Raw genomic sequence first — 20,968 nt, 5'->3', positions numbered from 1 at the left:
ACACTGAGCAAACTTTGCAACGTTTCAGGCGCCCAACTTTTAAGTGAGTGACTTATTTTTTGCACCCCTTTATCGCCCCCTGGATTTGAGGGTGAGCCTGAGATGCGAAGTTTTTAAATCGATGCCCGGCAAAAGTGGCATCGTCATCGCATAGTCGTCCCTGACATCACAAACAAAGGACTTTAACTTAATTGAGCTGGCCAAAGCAGGCGGTTAAGCGAGAGCGGCTTGGTTAAAATGGAATAAAGCCCTAAAAACGAGAAATGTACGTAAAAGTAAGTATATATTTAGGGAAACACTAAACACTTTTAAAACTGAATTTAGTAAAAAAAAATCATTCAACCTTTGCCATTATATACGATTCGTGTTCAATAATGTTTTCAATATTATTATTATTCATTATTATAATCAATGTTATACCATGTTTAGGATTGGAACTAAAGTATAAAACATACAAAATTAATTATGTTTAATAAATTTAAAATTTAATTGCCATAAATAGTCTTATCACTTATAAAATTCAAACATTTATAAGTTTAACTTCTTTTATTTAAACAAAAATATTTTAACCACAGAAAAGCATTTTTATTTTGTCAGGTTTTAGGTATGTTTCGTTTATGTGGATTTCAGATAAAACCAATCAAACCCATATGGAATTTGTTATTTTAATTGGGAATGAATTATTTTCTATAATATTTTTTGCATGGTATTATTTTTGAATAACATAACCTCGAAACTCTTTAACCTTACCTCCCCCAATGCATTTTACATTCTTTCCCATTTGCCATTATAATTAAAAACCTGCAAGTTTTTAGTGGCGTAGCATAAGTTCCATAGTGATGCCCAAATGCCGCCTGGCAACAGACACGTGTAAGCGGTGACTACGGGGCTGAGATGGAAAAGATTGCCTTGTCATCGGCATCGAGTTCATCATCATCAGTGGAACCGTGGCGCTTCAGTGCCGGCATCGCATGACCACAAAATTAAACCCCGTCCAGGGATAATTTTGTCTAAATGCAACGTTCGATATAGGAGAGCACAAAGGGGGTTAAAGAGGCGGCATGCGGGGGCGTTTGAAATGGGGGCGGATGTGGCATAGTGGTCGTCTCGTATATGTGACTTTGTCAGTGTGTGCTGCATATTGATGGCGTGATTTGCATTTGAATATGCGGCCAGGATGGCGACGTATTTTCCATCCTTCTCTCACTTTTCCCACCCCCATACTCACTCTTTTCTCCTCCCGCTCAATTTGGGCAACCCCTCACCCACATCGTCCCCACTTCCTTCTCCTGTTATTATTGTTGTTGCCTGTGCATATTGCGCATCGCAATTTTCACACGTTGATAAACTTGTTTCAACGTTGAACAGTCATAAGGACAGGAAAAAGCAAAAGTGCACAATGAAAAAAAGTTTATCATTAATGTTTTTGTACACCGATGGAACCATAAATGGCTTATTTTTATAACAAAAAAAATCTTCACTTATAAAAAAATGTCACTGTGTACACAGTACTTAAAGTTTATTGTTAAACTACACTGATTTTAATAGTAGGTTTTGTTATTTTTAAAGTTTGAGTTTAAAATTCAAAAAATAAAATTTAAGTTGAGGAAATTTTATTAAAGCCATCTTGGCTTACTTTATTGTTAATTTCTTTTATTTTCTAAAATTTCTGTGGACCAAAAATGTTTTATAATTTGATCTTCAAAGCCTTGCCTCCATAAAAATTACTGCCCTTTCAATAAAATATATAAAAAAATTGTTATATGTATTGTTGAATAATAAATAATTGAGGGAATTTATTTGTCATTTTTTTAGTGCACCTGCAATGAGGGAGCTGTTTTTGCACCTGCTCTCGTGCTTTTCGCTTAATTCTGTCTGCCGGTGTGTCCCATCGATGGCAGTGTGCAAACTGCGACCAGGATCCTGAATGCTGCATCTTTGTCCTCTCCGCCTGTTCGAAATTTTTTTTTATCAAATGCGTTTAATTGGCAAAGAAAAGGGCGCGGGAGTGGGCGCGTAGCGATAAAGAGACCGAGTCTGTATTGTTGCATAATTTCGGGGCCGCATCCTGGATATATCGCCTAATTGCATTGCTTTGTTGTTTATGAGCATTCAATCGGAGATTGCTTATTGCCTTCGCTCTATCTATCGATCTCTTTCTGTTCCAATCCTGCCATCTCATTCGAGAGTTGCATTTTGATTGCGATTTTTCCTTGACGGTCGTTGATTAGAAAATGCTAAGTCGCAAATCGTATCTGGAAAGCGAATTTTGGCAAGCATCGCTTATGACTGTAATTTTTGATGGTAATTCACTCATCTCATCATCTCCATCAGTTAATTATGATAAATATTTAATTTAAATTCATTTTTTAAGGGAATAAAGTAAAAAAAAAAGTAAATAAAAGTAACAAAAAGATTTTTAAAAATATAACGAAACACAAATTATACAATTATAGAAATAATACAATTTGTATTTCCTGTTAAAGGCTTCTCTGCCTCTGCAATTAATTTCTAATAATTTGTGTTAATTTAAACCAAAACCATTAATTTGATAAGAAAAGGTGACATTTTCTCCCCTTCAAAACTTTATCATAATTAAAATTCAAAGCTATCTAGGCACTTATTTCTTTGAACTCAAAAACTCTGCAAAACTAATTTCTTTACTTGGAAAAGTTAAACATAATTCCTTGACCGTAAAGTCATTCCGATTCATCAGCTGCCAATCATCGACCGCAACGCAGTCCCCTGTTGAGTGCCCTTATTGTCCTTTAACTGAAACAAGGAAAATTCCGCAGATCCAGGGAGACTTGCAACCCGAAGTGCTTCAGTCACCCGTCGCGAATTTTCCTCCATTTATCCCGTCGCTGCTCGTTTTTTGCCCCACAGGTGAGTGCCGGTGCCCAATAAACAGCATAATGACTATCGCTGACCGCAGGCCATATAATGGAGCCGGGTCAAAGGTCGTCGATGGGGGAGTGAGGTGGTGGGGGGCATACAGCCAGCTGGGTGCCATAACTCATGACAAAGAAATTACGGAGCGCGAGCAATAAAAAAGTTTCGGCCGGGTGACTGAGGCGCCATTATCATTGGGCATATTAAAACTTTTGATGTTGCTCAAATTATTTCGGGAAATTGATGCCCAAGGATTAACTTTGCCGAAAGAAAGGAGACAGGCGAAATAGTTAAAGAAATATAATAAGGGACATGGCAGCGACCACATCAAACAGGAGACCACTTGGCCCCCGAAGGACTTCATCCGCAACACCTCCATATACGTGATATTTCAGATGAAGATGGTCATCACGATGATGATGATGGTAAGGGCGGCCCGATGATGAATTCCTTTGCCGGCTGCCTTTTGCGGTTTGTGCGGTTTACGGGCGATAAATTCAGCGATACCAACGCTTTTTGCGTTCACTTTCATGTCGACCAGTCTCCCACATAGTTTTGCTACTCCCCAGACTCGAAACACGACTACTCATCAGCTGCAAGCCATGCGCGTAACTTTTCCAGCCAAAAAAATTTGGAAAACTCAGGAAAACTTACCTTACTTTGATAGGCCAATGTTTATATTCACTTTCAGTAATTATTTTCTTTGTTCTATGATTTTCTATGATTTAAAAAAAAGGCAAGCTAGTACAACGACATGTAAATGCCTTATATTTACAAAAAAACATATTTTTTTGTAATTATTCTGGCAGTATTTAAAGAATATGTAATGATTTACAAACTTAAAATTTGTTCTTAAAGTATAAAGATTTATTTTATTTGGGAAACGCTTCTTACATTTTTTTTTTGAACTTTTGGTTACATTTTTGAATGGTTTATGAAACAAGATGTCTGTTAAGAGCTGCCTTGAAGGGTATACAAAGAAAGCAAACGAGAAGAGCAACAGAAAGTGGGGATCCGCAAAGGCCGAGAGTCATTCACATTACAAAGAAGTTTTCATTTCCCAAAGCGGCCGCAGGACATTATTTCTGGGACTGCACACCCATCCTCAATTTTTTTTTCGCCACCCCCTTTTTAGGCACCCTTATATGCCTGTCACATTTCTGCCATGAATATGTCTCCATCTTCTCCCTGTGTGTTTGGCATTTCCTTTTTCTTTGTGTGCATTTTGCGCTCTGCCTTCGAGTCCTTTTTTTCTTGCTTTTACTCCCTTTTCCACTGGCCTTAAATGCTTTTTGTTGCAATTGTCAGAAGTTGAAGATAAAGTTGTGATAAAACTTATGACAGGTTTCCCTCACTATCTTTTCGACCCCCCGAGAAAATGCAATTATTCATTTCGACGAACTAATGACGCAATTAGTTGGGGCAACTGTACTCGCAGACAAATGAAAGCGATTACAGGTGAATATGAATGAAGTGCTGCCAACTTGATCTGCGAGTTCAGGGAGAAATAAATTACACAATTCAGTGATAATAAGGCTCGTTTCAGTCGTCCTAAGGGGAAGGAAAATTAAATGGGTGGATGGAAATGATGTGGAAAATGAAAGCGACCTACTGAATAATAATATCTGTAAAGTGTGACAGTGCTTAAATGGGGGATTTTCAACAACAGATGCAAATAAGTTTTTAGATTAAAATTTTTTTTTGCCAAAAAAAATAAACATTACCAGATTGATAACATAATTATTAAAATTATAAACAAAATATGAGCAACTGCAACTGCAAGCAATAAAAAAGAAAACTTATTATTAATATGATATCCAATAAATTCCAAACATCGTACTTACATTTATTTCAGATTACAAAATGTTACAAAAGTTTGCAAATAAAATCATTTGTTATGGTAATTTAAAGGTTTTTTGAAGGTTGTTAATTTTAATAGATTTCTTTCATTTGCCATAGCATATTTATCTACCGCCTCGTTTGACCTAAAGCGGTTTACGATTATCCCAAGACAATTATCAAATCCCTTCGATATCAATTCGGATACGCTCTGTTTTATAGCAGGACACTCATTGTTAATCTTTCAGGCCATCATATTCATTCGTTTATTCGTTCTCTCATTCGTTCTGGTCTCTTGTCCATATTTTATTGCCCCTCCCTAGAACAATTCTTCTCGGCGTCGGTTTTTCTTTTTTTTTCAGCTTGCAGATCTGTTTTTATAGCTCAATGCCACGCCCACATTGGCCACTTGTGACTTTTGGTCTTCTTTTTGCCCTCTTTTGTTGGGGATTCTCTGGGTTACGAGGTGCTAAATCAAGTTAACGTTTAAGTGGCCGTTTAGTGCCTACGCCTGGACCTGAATCTGTATCTGTATCTGTATCCGTTTTTGTATCCGTATCCTTATCCTGCTCAGTGTTCGTAACTGCATCCTTGTTTGATCCCGAACTCCTTCCTGAGTCTCGCTTCGGTTTATTATTACTTCGCTTTTTGTCATAAAGAGTTTTCTTTTAGCGTCCCGCCTTTTGGCGCTTTTTATTGACTGTAAAGTTTTTATTTTTTAATATTTTCTTTATGCCTTCTTTCTACGGCGCTTGTAATTGTTTTTTAAACAAATTTTATAACTTTTTGTTGCCTCGTCACGGTTGTTCTTATTGTTGATCCCCCTTGTTGTTGAAGCCGTTTTGTTTTCCGATTTTTCCTCTTCCCCCGTTCTTGTTTTTGTGCATTTTAATTTGTTTGTCTGCCTTTTTAATGGCAGTTGTTATGCAATTTTTGCCGGTAGAGAGGACTCCAAAAGGCAGAAATGCAATTCCCTCCCCCAATGTTCCCCTTTTCAATATTTTTCTTATTTTTCCTTGGGCAAAGGCAAACAACTAATTAAAAAGATGTTTACTGATGATGATGACGGGGCTGTTACTGTCATTAAAGTTGGACCATGAATGTCTAACGCATAAAGAGATTCAAATGACGGTACGCAAATAAAGTGGGGCCATGAAAATGCTTTTGAGCTATTTTAGATAGGCTTCATTTGAAACGGGCATTTTGAACGGGTCTATTAGAGTCTAGGTTCTTAAAAAAGGTTACAAAGTAAAGATTTGCTAATGGACCCCGTGTTTTGCTGATAAAAATCTCTTACTCTAAGTAAGGACAAGCAAGTTTAATAAATTAATAATAAAAACAAAATAATATATAAGGCTTTTATAAAATATTTAAAACTGAATAGGTGCTCTAGCTAAATATTTCTTGTAAAAACGCTAAGAATCAACTTTTGAAAAACAGTGCAAGAACACTTTTAGCGATTTCTGTTAACCAGAGCCATACTTCACTTCCAAGCACACAAGACATTTCAATTGTGATTTTCACCAGATTTCCAACACATTTTTGCACTTCACTAGTGAAAGTGCTTGCCCCACTCGCATCGAAGGTCGCATATAGACCACCCCAAAACTAAAGGAAATTGGTGGGTGGGACAAAGGCCTTTAGCCATTTGCAATTTTCAATTTCCAATGCCGAGCATAGGTACATTTCAATTGCAGTCAACGAACAAGTGGCACCCTTCAAACACACTCATGCACTTCGAGCAAATAGTAGTCAGTTTTGTATCAAGATTAATTAATTGTTAAAGCTGCTTAAGTAACAAAGTAAAATATACAAAGTAATGTAAAGTTCAATGACAAATGGTTTTGGAAGATTTTTTAAAAATTTAAAATACTAGTCCGGTGCCTACAAAATTTAAATAATACAACTGTATTAATCTTGAGAAAATGGCAAGTGTTCTCAGAAACGTGTTTTAAATTTGTAATATAATTATTAAGATATGTTTCTCTAAGTGTAGCATACACATATCAAGGCAAAACTCCTCGTTTCCTTGCATTATTGATGCTCTCTCTGCTCGTTGTTTTTGCCGCCCCTTGTATGCGTGTGTACACTTTTTTCTGCTGTTTTGTTTGTTGAGTTGAATGAACATATTTTGCCTTGACATACATTGCATTGTTAGCAAACAAGAGTGTCAAGACCTAGTTGGCCACGCCCCCGAAATCCTTCAGAGCGCCCACTGCCCACCGCCTTCACCACCCACTTGAAAGTGCAGCCACAGAATTTCTCGAGCTGCTCGACATGTTCATCGTGGAGCGGGTGAGCGGGGTGTGTGCATAGTTTTTGTTCAAACAACACGCAGCTTGTACAAGAAAGCCAACAGCGGCGACATCAGCAACACCAGCAGCAGCAATAGCAACAATAATGACGTTTTGACTGACAGACAGCAAGAGTAACAAGTACACAAGCCCATAAGACAGTTGGACAGCGGCTGTGGAGAAAGGCTGGGAATGTGGAGAAAAGGGTGCGACTTGCACTGAGAAAGGACAAAAAAGTTTATTGCTAACAATAGCAACAGCAATAGCAGCACAAACAGCAGCAACTGGAACAAGGCAAAGCCCAGCGTTGTTCGCAAACTGGCTGTCCGTGTTGCTTGTTGCTTAGGCTGTTGCTGCTGGGATATGGCTGCCGCTGTTGTTGCTGAGAAAGTAGATGTTGTAAGGTTGCCGATGTATTGCAACTCTCAAACTAAAGTTGTTGCTGCTAAATTGGTGGAGTGTTGCTGTTGCTGCAGGGTTGTTAAATCTTTTGTTGCCACTAATGCAGCTGATTTGCTGCCGTGTTGCTCCTGGAAGTGCTACAATGTTGTTGCTTATGTCGCTCATTAGTTTCTATAGTGCTGCTGTTGTTGTTCCTTAAGATTTGTGCAGTTGTTGCTAATATACTACAGCTAGTGTTGCCTCAAGGTAGCTTTTGGGCTAGTACTATACTTCTAAGGTTGCCGACAGCAGTTGTGTTGTTGTCGGGTTGAAGCTGTGTTGTTCGCAAATAATTATCACCTTTTGTTAAGCTGAAACAATACTTTTGCAATATGCTTATGTTTTGTGAATTCGTCCAAAAAAATGCAAAACCAAACTTAGACCAAAACTTGTTTGTATATAACTTTGTCTGGTACACTTGGTTAACACTTAAGTGCACCTGACTGAAAATAAGTTTTCTTTGTAAGAGCCCATTAAATTCACAACTGCTATTCTCTGTGGAAAACTTCACAAGGAATTTTACTGTAATAACTTAAGCATCTTTACTATTTTGTGGTTGTATTCCCAACACCAGTCGACTTGCCCCCAAAAAACCGTTCTTTGCTAATTGCTGCATCAATAAAATGTAGAAAAATCCAAAGTGCGTGTCGTTTGCATTCCCACACAATTGTGAACTTTTCAGTACGAAATATGGCAAATATGTTACGGTCAATTGCTGAAAGCAATAAACTCTGAAGGTTCTTTATGGAGCAAAGGCTCGTGTCTGAAAAGGAGAATGCCATTGAGGTTGACTGACAGCTGCACTCATTGAGGCAATTTGCTTAAGTTACAAATTGAAATATTTGCATTTTATCTTAGAAATGCAAATGCCCCTTTCTGCGAGATTTTCCGAAACTCCTCCATCCCGCCTCCTGGAGCAGGAGTATCTGGGCAAACAATGCCAAACAAATTGGCTATTCAAATCCGCAGACGCCATACGAGCAGGAGCAGAGGCTGTCTAAGAAAGGCCAGGAGTTTCGTTGGGGTTACAATTTATGCGTTTGGCCCCCAGAACGTTGAATGCATTTTGCAATTTTCATGGCCTGCCCAGGACTTTTTCTACCCTTTTTGCTGCAACCGCATCTAGCTCCTGCTTCGCCAGCAACAAAAAAGCCATTAAGATTACTTTCTATGGGCCAGATTTAAGGGAGGTCTGGGCTTCTGCGGGTCCTTTCGTGGGTTGGGAGGTAGAGAAATGACGAGCCTCCTGCAAACGACAGACGAAGCCGAGCCAGAAGAGATTTCGCCCCCCGTACACTTGTAAATACGCATGCAGGCATGAAAAGGACCTAGAGCCCCAGGCGAAGGTGTACAGTGGAAAAGGGGGTTCTAGAATCTTAGCTAATTAAGGTTTAAAAAGAAAATTTAAACATGCGTAATAATTAATTAAATATTTTTGACGAATAACTTTTTAATATAAAATAATAAAATATATCTATTATCTTAATTAATATTATACATTTCAATTTTGCTAAAATTGTTAAAAATATAAAAATGTTACATTTAAGCTGATTTTTTACAGTTTGTCCTTTAAATTTTGAAAGTTTTTTTCCAGTGTTTAGTGAATATTGCTGCTGCTGCTACATGGGACATACAAAAGCCTTGGCAAGCAGCTTCAATAAATGCCAAGCCTTTCCACCATAAAGTAAACGATTGATGAGGTTAGAAGACTGAACAACACTTCAATACAAAGCCACGCCCACTCTGTATGGGGAGTTTTTTGCCCACTTTGTTGGTTCATTTAACTGCAATGGCAGCAAATTTTTTACTCGCAAATTGTTCTACGAACTATACAAACTACTTGAACGGAAGAGATACTGATATGGTTATTAAGAGAGAGTTGTAGGGATGTGAAAAAGGATACCAGACAACCGGTCTCGAGAATGCCAGATTAGAGTAATTAACAGTAAATTATGAGCTGATTAGATTTCCATTTTGGTTAACTTGAGTGCAACAGAAAGATCTAAACCTGTTTCCTTGGCTATTTTAACTTAAAGCAAGTCCATGAGAAGAAAATAAAAATTCCTGTTTCCAGTGTTATTTAAGCTAAAAGCAAATGCAAAGCCAATAAATGCAAATTCCTGTTTTCTGGAGTATTTAGGTTAAAAACAAATGAATGGCAACTAAATAAAAATTCTTAATTTTTTTGGTTCGTGTAAATTATCGTGCAAAAAAAAAACATTTGCAATAAGCATATACATTTTCTGATATGTTTAGACACATTGTAAAGTTTTATTGTATACTTATTATGATTTTATCTAAATAAGCGATTTGGTGCAACATACCACACTGAAATGTTAAAAACAGCAAATAAATATGGGTAAGTGTTTCTGAAGAGAACTGTACATTTTCTTGTGGCTTTGTTAACTCACCACTTTACATTCCAACCGCAATTTCCACGTTTGCAGCCACACCATGGTGATTTTTTGGTTTTGTAATTTTAAGAAAATTTCCTTTAATGGCTTTCTTTGGTTAGCCGCAACGGAAACAAAAGACCAAATACCAAGGACACAAAAGGAGAGAAAATTTCAATTCAAAAGCAAATTGTCTTTTATTTCAAGCTCATTAGCTTTTAATGCAATTTTATGCGCCCCAATGCGTCTAAATTTTAGCCACGTGCCAGGGAAATCGAAAAATGAGGAAGGAGAAGAGAGAAAAGAAAAAACAGAGGTGGAAATGCGGGGGCATCCGCACATCGTTTGCATTTCCACTTCACATATCTGTGTTGTGGCTTCTTTGCACCATATGTTTTGTGGATTTACAAAATTGACTTTTGTCGTCATGAATTAATTTTTATTTTGTGTTCTCCGCTTGTCTGACGCTTTCTCTGTGGCTCATCTTGTTCCTGGAATTTTGCGCCTTTTACATTTTATGTAAATTTTGTAAAATATTTATGGAAATGTAGCAGATTGTGACTGGCGACTGCCTCAAAATGACGGCAGACAAGTAAATACATTTACATAAGCACACATGAGAGTGGCTGTCTCTTTCTACGAGAATGTGTCTTTCTCTATCGGTGAGTGTCATTTGTGGGCCCACAGACAGTCGGAGACATCAGCATAAATTTTAAATAAAAGCTACAGAAAGGGAATATTAAATGTTGCTTTTGGTAGATCCCTCATAGCCTAATATTTTATTCCTGCAGTATCTTGGGACTCGGTGTTTTGCTGGGACAGTTGAAAGGTTAAACCAATTTAAGCTGTGGAACCTGTACCAGAAACAAGAGTTCACTCCACTGAAGACCTTTTGTTGTTGTCGATGACGTTTGCATTTTCTTTTCAAGATTTTCGTTTTTGTTTTGTTTTGGGTGCGGAAAAGCCTGGCTAGAACTCAAATATATAAATGAATATTTTGCACATTTGAATAAAGAGAAGCGCTGGAGAGTCTGGCTATCACTTTATTTTTCCGCTGATGTTGCACTTTTCTACTGTACAAAGTAAAAGGGAGAAGGAAAACGGGAGAAAAGAGAGCATATGTAAATGCGTTTGCCAAGTGGCAAGGCGACAGTTTTATTGAGCTTATCTTGGCTTTCGCATTGTTGAAGAGCTCCTGCCACCAAAACGACTGAATGACAATTGCTGAAAGCTTTGATAAAACCTTGGGGAAATATATATAGGAAATAGAAAAGCTTCCCACAGACAATTGAGATTTAATTTTGAAGCCATAAGTTACTTTAAATTTTTGCTATGTCCTTAAATAGTAAGTAAATAATGTTAGCTTAGAAAGGCGTTGGGTTATTGTATTAGGCATTATATAAATATGCTATTTTATTATTTTAAAATAGAATCATTTTCTGACTTTAATATTTTGACTTTAAATGAAAATGCTTATATTAGTGAACTTAACCAAACTTAATGATTTTATAACCATATCCAAGGCACGGAAAAAAAAGTTGCATTAAAATCTAAGTTTTTTATTTCCCTTACTTATTGTTTTTAAAATATATTAATGAGCAACAATAAAGTGCATACATAAGAAACCCCCATTGAGGAAAAGATATAGCCTCTTGACTTTCTTCCACTTTAGCAGAGTGGTCTTATTTTGCAACGCTCCTTTGTTTTCCATTATACTCAACTTCTTTCTATGTTTTATTCCAATTGTCTGGCTCCTTTCTCCATTTGAAAAGTCTTGACTTCGGAAGAAGTTCCATTGTCGTGGCTGCATTTAGAATGCATTTTAATTTAGCATCAACAACTTTGCCATTTCACTGCCTTTCGTGCTTTGTGTCGATTTGCATAGTTGTTGTTCCCAGAAGAACTTTCCCCGCACCCCATGTATATATACACACAGTGAGCCATGTTAATATTTCTCACATCTAATAAAGTTTTCTCGTCTCTCTATCGCTGGCGCTGTGCCATCAGAAGTTGCTGCCTTCCACTATCAAGTGGAGTATTACCTGCAGGGATATTTTCCCTCAGTCACTGCCATTTTCCTCACATTTTGCCTTTATCTAATACGCTTAATCAAATGTTTATCTTTGCAGAGTGAGAGGGGAGGACGCTCGTGATTTTTCTCATTTATTTTCGTGCGCATAGATTATGTAAATTTTACTACTTTCACTTCGACATTTTCATTATGTTGAACCCGTAGACAGAGTCACATCCTTTTCCATTTTCCTTCGGGCCGAGCTGGTGAAAAATTGCGCGCTCATTTTGAGCGAAACAAAAAGGAAGACAGCTGGCGAAAAAATGCTCAGCGAACGTATTTAAAATACTTGCACATAATTTATTTTCGCGCGAATACAAATCATTTCATTTTCGTGCCAGTCACGATGCTGCAAAAGTGTAGCATATCTTAGGGCGCCAGCCCATTAAAGCCGAGGAAACCCTGATGATGGTTATGTTACATTAACTGCAGGCTGAGGCTGAGGCAGCCACTCCAGCAAATAGTCACTCCGTGTGCCAAAAGTAAAATGAAAATAAAGTGTAGCCTAAAAAAGGGACGTACTCGTACAACGCAATGAATATGTAAAATATGAAGTAGAAAGAGGTTGTGCATATTCGAATACGGAGTGAGCACTGCCTTAGGAGGGAAATCTATGCCAAAAGAGACTTGAAAGAAAAAATAATTTAAAAAGATAGGAAATTATTAGACTACTTCGTTATGTGAAACAAAAATTAGTTAGAGTTTTAAAGACATTATCCTGATTTATTAGAATGCTCTTCAAAAACATAGATAAAGCTTACAAAATCAAAATTACATATTATCATATGTATTTATAGTCTAAAAAGTTTAGTTTTTCTATAAATATCACAAGAACATAACTAAATTGTTTTTATACCCTACATAAATAATTTTAAAAGTGTATCTTTATTTGAAGATTAATATTCAGTTCCATATTGTTTAGATCGTTAAGAACGGTCAACAAGTGGCAGACATGCTCTTTTTAGAAATTTTTTACTGAATGAAAACATGCCAGGAATATAAGCCAACTTGAAATAAATGCCCAAGCTAAAAAAAAGCTTTCATCAAGCATACTAACACACTTTGTAGCCCCGAAACACTATGCCCACCTTATATTCCCCAGAGATACCCTATGACTCCTTTAAACGGCTGTTCGTGTGCATCTTTGTGAGTATCTTGGGAAAGTGCCAGTAATATGAAGAGTTTGCCCAGAAATGCCAGGGCTCACTGAGCGTATGCGTAATTAAATTTAATGCGTTAAAAAAAAACTTAGAGTGTGTCACGAAAGAAACCAGGTTGTCTGCGAGGTGTATATAAAGCATGAGGACGAGTGTTTCAGGCACATTTACATTTTATTTAATATAATCTTAAAGGCGGTAACTGTGAAAGTTAAGTGATTGGAAAATCCTAAATAGCAGGTCAAAGTACAAGCTAGCAGACTTACACATGTATATTTAGGCACACAAATCAAAGTCAAACGCAGTGCCTGTGTAATAATACGCTTATATGTTATCTTATCAACCCATGGGGAGGACTCCCATCCTCCATTTTTGTTGAGCAAGCTTCAACAAATGTCTGCCAGTTGGACAGGCGGCTGTGACACTAATTGCTTGACCTTTTTTCCTTTGTTGCCCGCCATTGTTGACCTTTGAACGCGGCTCGAATTTGCATAGAACCCTGGGACCACCGAGACCACCGACCCACCAACATTGACAAGGCAACCGTGTTGACATGGATAAACCACTTCAAGTCAAGTGCACACAAGCCAAAGTCGAAGGCCCCGGCCAATCATTCCTCCCCCTTTTTTATTACCCCACCACAACAAAAAACCTGGGAAAATCCATTAGAAAATTTGAGAAACAAAAAATACGGCAAGTGCGGAGTTGGAAAAGTAATGGTTGATATAAAGTTGAAATAAATGTTGTTATAACCGCTGAGTTTGCTGGGGATGAAAACTTTTGCGGTTTGGCGAACAAGAATTGGGTGTGAAGTTTGTATTGTGCTTAATAAGAGATTTACAAATAATAAGAGATTTACTTTAAATTTAACAAAAATGTGACATAACACCAAAGTTAAGCTAGAATAAAAATAGACACATAGTTGTATTCTTCTGCAAATAGGTTATTAAAATAATTAAGGCAATGACGTGTTTGTGACACGGGGTTACAAAGTAAAAGCAAAGACATTTATTTTTAAAATGATTTTAAAATTTGAAAGTAAAATTTGTAATATTAGTATAAATATTTTTCTAACTTATTTCTTTTCGGCTTATGCTTAGCTGTATTTTCTCGAGAGGTTTGCAAACTTCACTGAGAGGTTTATGATTTTTTTCTTCGCTTCCCAAGCGTCTCGACCTCTTCCGCTTCTTATCCGACGATTGTAATTCTAATAAGCCAAACTTGCTCCGCCAGCTAACTTGCATTCGCAATCTCTTAACCCTCTTCTGGCCCCATCGCTGCGCAGAGTCAGCTGCTGGCGACAATATGCATGGCACTTATTGCCACTTCAGTTGGCATGCGAACCAGGCTAATAGCAGGGGCCACGCCCCCGCCGCCCCTGCCCCCTGTATACAGCATGCTCACCTCGGAAAACCGCTCCCGGCACACCTGCACAGCTTTGAGAAATTTTATTTGCTCAAGCTGAAGCTAAGTTCTGCCCAAGGAGCAACAGAAGTTGAAGCTGAAGCTTCCTTGTCGTCCTGGTGACACTTTTCGGTTTTTTATGCGGCGCAGAGCTTCTCGTTTTCACACTGGTTTTTGTACACGGTAAAATAATGAGGTTTCTCCCTGTGGCATATTTTAATTTTATTTTATTATTCCTTAAACTAAATTTGTTAAAAGTTACATACTAATTGAACTAACGAAAGAACTTTTATATCTGAAAAAACCATGTAAGGTAATTACAACTTATTAAGTTACTGTAATATTTTTCCCAGTGCGCAACGTTAGCCCACGGAAATCTCGACTTGTGAATGCAAAAAAAAAGAGTGTAAAAAACCCAAGAAGCATAAGAAGAGTAAAAGTAAGCGGGAATGAGAGCCCAGAAATTGTGGTCATAACCTGACGGGAAACGTAAGGGAAAACAGGGGAAATGCAACCGCGTCCAAAAATCTCGGCAGGTGTGGCACGTATGCACGTGTTGCACCTATGCAGTTCCACAAGCTGTTTCATTGCCTGCTGCAACGGGCATATTAAATTTACCATATTCCTACGGCTCCTGTAGCTGTTGTTGCTTGAGAGCATCATAACCACAAAGAATCCGCTTGAAATTTATGCACTTGTGGGAGTTTTATGCTGCCCTTCCCCCTATGTCCTTAGGATTTCCTCTATTTCCTCAGTTTTTATTTTGTTTTATACACATTTTCAGTTGCCCGCATAAAAATTATGTGGCACCTTGATATATGAATGTGTTTGCCATGCGTTTATTAGATTTATTTTCGCACAGGGATATAAACTGAAGCAGAGGCCAAAGATAAAGAGATGCAGATATGGAGAGCATCTAGGGGAGTCAGTGAGTGAGACATAAACATAAGATGGGGATTAAAACTATTAGTGCTTAAGCGAAATATGGTATGTATGGTATATCCCTTCCTTGAACTCAAAACATTTCTATTAAAGAATTTTATTACGTTTTCCTACTATTCCGTTTAGAACTTGGCATTTGCTTTTGGCATGCTCTTGTGAGAATTTAATATGCCTTCAAATGCATTACTGGTTTTATGCAGCTCCGTAACTTTACAGCTTTTTTATAACTTTTACAGCTCGAAGACCTTCGCAGATGATTGTTCTGCAATTGCTTGACCCAATTCGCACCACAAACAATCAAGTGTATTTAAATTTACACATGAAGTGTGCAACATATGCGAGAGAATACACAGTTCTGGTGCTCAACTGTTGAAATTTTAAACAAATTTTTGCACGTTTCCTGTTTGGAATTGTTTTTTGTTGCACTTGCAGCTTGACACAGTTTTCAGTCATACCCATTTATTTACAATGTCAACGACGAAAAGAGAAAAAGAGCAGGAGGCAAGTGTGAAAACCCTGGCAGGCCCAGTCTTTGTTGCTCTCGGAAAAGCCTTGTATGAAAGACCCAGGCCATGAAATTTGCATGCAATTTTCAGTACAAAGCAAACAGAGTGAAAGAGTAAGGTAAATGGGGTGCAAATAAGCTTAACCATAGCGGACGGGTGGGGTGAAGCTATTGGTTAACGACTGACCTTGTCAAAGGACCTTGAACTGTCCTAACAAAAGACCCAGACATTCCCAATCCCCAAATTCCCACGCCCATTTGCTGTTTCCGAGTAACCGAGTAATTTCTGTGGCTAATTAGTACGCAATTTGGTGAGGGAACACTATGGGGTGGGGGCTGGGAATTAACTGCCAATGTAATTTACAGACTACACGAAATTGTATTTCAAGGAACAGGGGTCAATCGAGTGGGTAAACCATTCTAGCTAGATAGTATGAAACGAAATTTTTTTTAACATAATTACAATTTTTTTTTTAACACATTTTTTTTTAGATTATTTCTGGTGAAAATTAAAAATATTTTAACTCTATAAAAACTTTTAAAAATATATCAAGATATCAGCTTTGATATTATTTTAATTAATTCACAACAGCAATGGTCTACTGTAACTGAAATTTCACTACTGTAAAGTTCCACTGGGCTAGATACTTTGTGCTTTATTGAATTTTAATTTGCACTTTGCGGCTTGCGGTCAATAGTGGCCACACCCCTACTTTTCCCAGCCACGCCTCTTGCCTTGGACTTCCACTTAGGGCTTCGCTTTGCCTTGATTTCTTTTGGGTTTTCCTTCCCGCCTTTCTCACCCTCACCCTGGGCTTCTCGTTTGCCGAAAACCGCAGAGCGTGTGTGAAAATTGAAATGTCACCAGTTCAGTGTCGAGTGTGGAGTTTTCCACCGCCGCCCTTGATACCCAACTGCAATGTCGTGCTTCGCTTTTCTGCTTGTCTGCCGCTGACAGTCATTGACAACTGTGCAGTTCCCTGATAAGAGGCGAACTTGGCGAGGAAAGTGTTGTGGAAATGGGCAAGGAAAAGCGGGAGAGAGGTAGTGAGTAGGGCAGGAAGAAACGACAGGGGTACAGCTGCATTGCACGGATGCAATGTTGCATGCCGGTCGCACTAAGTGCTGACTCAACGAAATATAAGCTCTTATTTGCCAACGGACTTCACTTAGAAGATTTGTATTAGGGAATCCCCGACATTGTGTGCTCTACTTGGCTTACAGCGGACTGCTCAGTAAATTCCAACTGAATTACAGGATTAAGACATGTAACCAGGTTATATTGAAATTATTTGCCTAAAACTATAAACTTCTTCGTAAGAAACATCTTATTTTATCAATAATTCAATTTTTAAAATCTCATTGATAACAGGTAAGTGTGCAACCCAATTGTTATCTTTATATTTTATTAGTAATATTTTGCTTGCCTTTAAATTAGTTTAAAAAAATAGTAATATTCTCGCCTTGACAAAATGTCAAATTGTGCCAAAAAAATTGAAAACTTTACAAAACTTGTAAAATGCTTGACCCAATTGAATTTTCACAGTTCTATTTCGAGGACCAAACGGCTTGCAGGGCACTAGCCTAGACTATCCCTACTGAGGTCATTTAAATTCGATATGCCCGAACCACGTATTTGGGATTTTTTAAGTCAGCCACTTGCATTAGCCTTTGCTCTAATCCAACCCCCGCTGACTTTCACATTTTCCACTGCTTTTTAGCTCAAATCCTTTTTATTTCTTTGCTTTTGGAGTTTAAAACGTTTTCGACAGGATTTAGTTGCATGACTTTTTGCTTTTAGCATTTCGCCGGACAAACCTCCGAGCTCTACACGACCCTCTCTGGCCGATTCACTAACTAACTGGACTCTAACTGCCCGGGGGGTGTATATCTGTTGTGCAGCTCTTCGATTCCCAGGGCCAAACACGTACCCCCGTGGTCGAACGTGCACGGAATTTCAAAATACAAATACTAAACATGGCCGCATTTTTTAGCCAAGATCCCCAGGCTCCCACCATTCCCCCATGAGTTTCGTTTTAGTTTATTTCTTATTGTAGTTCGAAATATTTTTGGATTGGTTACAATTGGTTTTGGCAGTAGAATCCAGCCGAAATGTAAACTATTTTGTTTGAGCTGGATGTTTGTTTAGGTCAAATTTTTTAAAAACAAAAAATGTAAGTCGATAATGAAAACATTTTATGGTGTGCAAAACTTAAAAACCAATTTAAGTTTAAATTTATTTTTAAACATTTTTTTCAGCTTTTTGTGTTTTATCTTTAAACTCAATAAGAACTTTAGGCATTTCATGTATTTTTCAACTTAAAAAGGCATTTTTTCCTAATTTATATACGTTAGATAAGTTCAAACTTAGATTCTCATTCATTTTCTGTGTGGTAGTAAACTTAACCTCTCAGCTTTGTTTAATTTAACCACTAAAGTGTTCGCATAAATTTTCCCACACCGTTTTCAACCTTCGCGCAAAACAATTTGCTTTGTGTGAGTAATAAGTTTTCCATCTGGGCGGTGTTCCCTTTCTCCGTTGCCAAGACATGTTGACACTTCGCAGGACAGGTTCAAGTAACCCACTTTCAGGACGGTAGAAAGAGAGAGGGATAGGAGTGTGAAAAAGAGGGCACGAGTCCTCACCACAGCCATTTGCTCGCCTTTGTTTGCGGAGAAACTTTCGCAGCAGCTTTTGTTAATTCGGTCAATATTTGCGGACGCACGAAATAAAAACGCAAGCTCAGCAAAAAAAACTTTTGGCCAAAGTACAACAGAACAGCGAAAAACAAAACAAAAAAATTAAAATAAGAACAGTTCCTATTTAACCCTTTAATGGCAGTTGGGTTAAAGTTTTCTCATTGGATATCTGGTTGTTAAAATAAACTTATTGGCAGTTTGTCAGTCACGAAAAAATTCAAAAATATGTATGCCCGCAGCAAGAGTTGCACCACAATTGTGTCCACCTGGATCATGCATTATTCATGAAAAACGCAAATTCCGTTACGCGTATTTCATTAATTTAACCCCAATTGTCCAATAGTTTTTCTTTTGCATGAGGCAAGTGCTTTTGAGACTTTATGCAAATAGTGACTGGCTATAAAATATCGTAAGTCGCAAAGAAAAAATGTCCAAATGGTATGGAATTATTTCGGGGAATTCCAGGACTCCTCCCCTTGGCCGTTAATTGCGATTGAAATTGTTTACCCAACTTACCTCCTGTTTAGTTTGGCCTCACGCTCCAGTTCTCCGGTTCTCCGCTTCTCTTCTCAAATTCTCCTTTCTCTGCCAGGTTAATTCTGAAAGCAACAACAGGGTAAAGTTTTTTTTTCGGCGTTAGTTAAATTTGTTGAAAATTATTTGCTTTTCTTGTTGTTGATAGAGGGGAAATTCTGGAATGGTCTGGTCTTGCTTTGGTTTTGCTTTTCGAGGAGCCTTAAGTTAATTAGTTGAATTTGTGTTGAAGAGTTTTTTGTGTGAGCTAGGGAATTTTTCGTAGTTTAATTTAGTGAATGCAAAACTTGTGTCTAGCTGGGGAAACGTACGCGGACGTTTAAGAATTTTAAGGGGAATTCTCCCAAGGAATTAGGATCCAAAGAGAATTTTTTGAAGCTAAGAATAATTTGAAACAGGATTTCACAAAATTAAAGCACGTTTTTGAGAAGTGATTTGTCTCGGAATTTCTTTGAGGCTTACCTTGAAATATTTGGTAACGTCAATTTATAATAATTTTATCCGAATATTGTAGTTATGGAGTAGTGGCATTCGGTTAGGCATTTTCTTATATTTATATCAGTAAAACGTTTATATTTCTAAGAAAATCTTGAACAATTTGAAAATAACACACATTTGGTTGAGGCATATTTGTATTGAAAAAACCTTTATTTATTATCCAAACTTTTATCAGAAATTTGTAGTGAATGTGAGTTTTTGGCATCAGAGCGAGATATTTTTATTGAATATAATTTTCCATGTTTCCACAACATTTCCGCCTGAACTTTTGTGGGCGAAACCAAGAAATTTACATAAATCAACTCTCTTGGCCAGCGCCTGCTATCTGTTTACGCTTTTTCCTTGGCTCTTCCTCCGCGTTTGCTGATTTGTTGTGTTAGCCAATTTTCAATGCTGGCTGCTGGCTTGCTGGCCACAACAAACAACTGACCATAAATAATCAAATCTTATACACAATCTGCAAACAGATTTTGCGATTCTAATAAATTTCACTTTGCAAGCACACAGCAAAAAATAAAAAACCCAAAAGGAGCCAAGAAGTGGGCGAGGAAAACACTTTTTTGCGTCAACAGAAAAATAACTACATATAAAATATATATTTTTATGCCTGTGCATATACTATGAAAAGTATATATTATATATTTATTTATGTTTATGCATAGTCTGCTTTGTGCTCGTATTAGAAATTCAGATAGGCCCAAAAACTATAAAGAAGAGAGAGAGTGAGAGAAGGCCACAACAAATTATGGTTCACTGAGTTTTCTAAACGTTTTTCTTTTATTCTTTGGCGTCTCCCAATATTTATCTGCCTCCTTCTGGGTGCCTTCTGTCAAGGACACATTTATTTGGTGCGAAATGTGGTTAGAAGTCAATAACATAATAAAAACGTTGACATTGAAGGTCGCTGAGGAATGGCTGCGATAGACACATGGAACCGCAAGGCGTGAAGGTCCGGGAAAATTTATGACAATAGTCTGGACTGGCGCTACCGAGAGCCAAGGGAAAAACCCATCTGAAATTGAGGTTAAGGGAGTTTCTGTTGGCGAACAAACTTTCATTGCATAACAATAGGCGCAATGGCGAACCGCAAGCCGCATTTAAATATAAATACCTGCAGCCAGAGCCGCAAGCCAGAACAAAAAACAGAAACCCCAAAATAAAACAACAGCAAAAAAAAATACGGGGAAACAAGTGAAAAGTTTTCTGCGTTTTCTGGCCATGTAATGAAAGTCCAAGCATTTTCCATCAAGTTTTCCTGGAAAAGTGGCTGGTGGTCGCTGGCACGTGAAAGAAAAAGT

General features: G+C 37.7%; 1 protein-coding gene across 2 annotated transcripts in view; it reads right to left on the bottom strand.

The window, feature by feature from the left end:
• The window catches only part of LOC128263515 (uncharacterized), a 123,472-nt gene that overhangs the window by 72,534 nt on the left and 29,970 nt on the right, over nt 1-20,968 (bottom strand). For both annotated transcript variants that reach the window (XM_052998597.1, XM_052998596.1), the window contains exon 3: nt 19,155-19,237. The gene's annotated coding sequence lies outside the window, so the exon portion shown is untranslated. The remainder of the gene's footprint in view (nt 1-19,154; nt 19,238-20,968) is intronic.

This window comes from Drosophila gunungcola, unplaced genomic scaffold (assembly GCF_025200985.1).
Source record: "Drosophila gunungcola strain Sukarami unplaced genomic scaffold, Dgunungcola_SK_2 000001F, whole genome shotgun sequence".
Taxonomy (NCBI): Eukaryota; Metazoa; Arthropoda; class Insecta; order Diptera; family Drosophilidae; genus Drosophila; species Drosophila gunungcola.
This window is presented reverse-complemented; position numbering and strand designations above follow the sequence as displayed.